Source organism: Eptesicus fuscus, chromosome 14, assembly GCF_027574615.1.
Source record: "Eptesicus fuscus isolate TK198812 chromosome 14, DD_ASM_mEF_20220401, whole genome shotgun sequence".
Lineage (NCBI taxonomy): Eukaryota > Metazoa > Chordata > Mammalia > Chiroptera > Vespertilionidae > Eptesicus > Eptesicus fuscus.
Window position 1 is genome coordinate 22,468,017 of NC_072486.1, and position 4,083 is coordinate 22,472,099.

Consider the following 4,083-nt stretch of genomic DNA (forward strand, 5'->3'; position numbering starts at 1 on the left):
TTTTATTTTTTTTCCTTTGGCTGGATACAGTAAACTTTATTGATGGTGCATGACAGATTGGGCTTCATAAGTCCCTCTCCTTCTTCAGGGGGCCTGGCATAGAAACTGTGGAGGCCTGGCATAGAAACAAGTATGTTGGGGGCTCAGTTTGGTGCAAGGACTTCTGAGCAGCTGAGGGCCTCTCTTCCTCTCTCTGGAGCTGGTGGTCCAGGGGGCTGTTATGACTTGGAGGTCATGTAGACCATACTGTCCACCACCCTATTGCTGTAGCCAAATTTACCATCATATCAGGAAATGAGTTTGACAAAGTAGTCATTGAGGGCAATGCAAGCCCCAGCATTAAAGGTGGAGAAATGCGTGTCACTGTAAAAGTTGCAGGAGACAACATGGTCCTCAATATAGCCCAGGATGCCATGAGAGAGCCCTCTGATGCCTACTTCGCTACCTTCTTGATGTCATCTTATTTGGCAGCTTTCTTCAGGCGGCAGGTCAGATCTGCAACTGACACAGTGGGGTTGGGGACATGGAAGACCATGTCAGTGAGAGTCTCATTCATCGCAGGATGACCTTGTCCAGAGCCATAGCAGTGCCATTCAAGGCAGGGATGATGTTCTGGACAGCCTCTCGGCCATCGTACCACAGCTTCCTAGAGGGGCCATCCAGTCTTCGGGGTTACAATGATGACATGGACTGTGGTCATGAGTCTCTCTTTGATGCCAAAGTTGTCATGGATGGCATTGCCCAGGAGAGGCCAAGCAGTAGATGGTGCAGGAAGCAATGCTGACAATCTTGAGGGAGGTGTCATACTTCTCATGGTTCACACCCACCACAAATATGATGGCATCTGCAGAAGGTGCAGAGATGATGACCCTCTTGGCTCCACCCTTTAAGTGAGTCACAGCCTTCTCCAAGATAGTGAAGACACAGTGGACTCCACAAAATATTCAGTACAGCATCACCCCATTTGATGTTGGCAGGAACTCACTCCTGGAAGATGGAGATGGGCTTTCCATTCATGAGAAGCTTCCCTTTCTTAGTCTTGACTGTGCCTTTGGAACATGTAGATCATGTAGTTGAGGTCAATGAAGGGGTCATTGATGGCGACAATATCCACTTTGCTAGAGTTAAAAGCAGCCCTGATGACCAAGAGCCCAATGAGGCCAAATCCATTCACTCAGACCTTCTCCATTGTGTCTCAAGGTTGAGACTGGCATGGAACAGAAAGACGCCTCTGTCTGTCGATCAGGAGTAGCAGAGAGCTTGATCTCAGCTTTCAGATTTAGTTATGGGTAAGTGAAGCACTTCCAGATCTAAGTAATTATCATACGTAATTATCTAAGTAATTTATCATTTATCTGGTATAACCTAAGTGTAAGGAAACTATCAATAAGCAGAAAGAATAAAAATTATTTTGTGCTTTCATCAGACACATACATCTATTCCACATAGACATTAACACAAACAGACATCAAGTGCAGGTCCTGCTATTCAAGAATCACAGCTTGGGATTCCTCTAGGGAACCAAGAGAAAACAAGGCCATGAGGTTATATCAAGAAACACATGCTATAGCATAGGAAATACAATTAATAATCTATAATAATACAAGTGTAATATGCTAATTAGACCAGACAGCCAAACAACCTTCCAGATATCATTCTAGATGTTGTTCCAGACAAAGCTGTGGCAGCAGGGGCCAAGGCAGAGGCAGTTAGGGGCAATAAGGCAGGCAGGCGAACAGTTAGGGGTGATCAGGCAGGCAGGCGAGCAGTTAGGGGTGATCAGGCAGGCAGGCAGAGTGATTAGGGGTGATCAGGCAGGCAGGCAGAGGGGTTAGGGGTGATCAGGCAGGCAGAGGGTTTAGGGGTGCTCAGGCAGGTAGGCGAGTGGTTAGGGACAATAAGGCAGGCAGGCAGGCAGGCAGAGGCGATTAGGAGCCAGTGGTCCTGGATTGCAAGAGGGATCACCCCTAACCGCTCACCCTTGATTGCCCCTAACTGGCAGTCAAACATCTCCCGAGGGGTCCAGGATTGCTAGAGGGTGCAGGCTGGGCTGAGGGACTCCCTGCCCCTCTAGTATTGTTATAACCATATATCATGTCAGATGGGTACTAAACTTATTGGGATCACTTCGTAAGGTATATAAATGTCTAATCACTATGTTGCACAACTGAAACTAATATAATATTGTATGTAAACTGCAATAAAAAAATTTAATTTTAAAAAGAACTACTTGCTATGAAGATTGTGTTCTAGAGTACCATTTGTACCTTTATTGGATTATCTAAAACAACTCCTAGCTATGCCAAATTGCAACCCAGCAGCTCAAAAGAAGAGAACATTGGAAATAGCATCTGTCCTCTAGCATTAAAATGATCCATTATGATGTTGCCTTTTTGGTAAAGTAGAGACCCAAACCATTTCAGTTTGTCCTATTAATCAGTTCCCACACTGCCTCTGAAGTAGACATTGATGTTTATTATTTTAAACAATTTAAAGAATAAGTAATATATATATAAATCCCTAATATGCAAATAGATTGAACGGCGGAACAACCGCACAACCGGTCGCTATGACATGTGCTGACCATCAGGGGGTGGGTGCGGAACATGGTGGGTGTCGGCTGCAGAGGGATGGTAGAGCAGGTGAGTGGGGGCGCCAGACCAAGGTGGAGCATCAGTCACTATCGTGGGGGCAAGCTTCTAGTGGTTACTGAAAATTCTTTGCTTCCGCATACCATGGTCCTGCCTGGCACATGCACCTGCTGCTGGCGCCGACCCCACTCATCCCTCAGGGCTTCTCCACCTCCCCCTGCTCCTGAAGGGCAATTGGGGCTGGCAGCCACCTCTCACACCCACTGCTGGTGCTGGAGCTGCCACTTGTACCCACTGCCAGTGCCAGCTCTGCTCACACCCACAGCCGGGACCAGAGCTGCCGCTTGCACCCACTGCTGGCGCCCAGTGCTGGTTCTTATCACTCAGTGCTATCAGCGAGTGCAAGCAGCGGCTTCCCCTGAGGGTGATTGGGGCAGCAGCCACCACTCTCACCTGCTGACAGTGCCAGCTCCACTTGCACCCATGGCTAGCACCAGCCCCAATCACTCCACACCGTCAGTGGGTGCTGTCAGAGTGTGGGAGTGGTGGCAGGATCGGGGCTGCAGGCAGACAGGGGACCAGGGCCACAGCAGGAAGGGCCAAGCAGGGGCACAGAAAGATGGGCTGAGACCCACCCCTGTGCCCACCACAGCCTCGAGGCCCACAGTTCCTTTCAAGGTGCATGAATTCATGCACTGGGCCTCTAGTATACACATAAATGCATTATTTATAAAGAAGCTCAAAATATTTGTTCTGGTAAATGTTAATGAAATGGACACTTACTCTTCCTCCAATTACTCCAGTTTCTTTCTTTTTGGTCAAAATTCCAATTAGTACATGGAATTTTAAAAATATTTTCCAGGTATAATGATAGGAACTCTCACTTTATAAAGCTACACTTAAAATAAAAATTTATATTGTATTATTTTAATAGAGTTTTCTAATGGATACATATTTGATTTTAGTTGTTTCTGTTTTCTGAGATCTCCCTACTGAAAATATGCTTGATATGTTGTTCCCAAGGTAATTTTATTTTGGTCTTTTGTATTATGTAGATTTCTTATACTAGACTATAAGTGTGTTTTTATGCTATAAAACTCTAGTAGTTTTGTATTATGTGTATCCTGGATTTAAGACATTTAGCTATAACTTAAGGGCAAAATTATGTATTATGATGTTCTTTAAGAATATAAAAATGCATCAGAGTATTCAGCCATATTAATAAGGTATTATTGCAGTGACAGTATAGCATTTTAAAAGAATATAAACTGCATCCTTATATATAAATAAAATATAATCTCAGTATATTCTAAGAGTAAACTCTCCATATATTTACTTTTAAGAGTAAAGTTTTGCTATGAAGGTCATGGACCATTATCCTTTTTTCTTAGTACTGATCATTTAACTGATAATGGATGTTTATGTGCTGTTATCCAGTTATAAAACTGTTGCCTTTCTTAGTGGCCAACTTTAACAACTTTTCTTTATTCCT

At 44.5% G+C, this 4,083-nt stretch overlaps 1 pseudogene; it reads right to left on the reverse strand.

The window, feature by feature from the left end:
- Positions 1-460: 460 nt before the first annotated feature.
- LOC103294581 (glyceraldehyde-3-phosphate dehydrogenase-like) lies at positions 461-1,189 on the reverse strand (annotated as a pseudogene).
- Between the last annotated feature and the right edge of the window lie 2,894 nt (positions 1,190-4,083).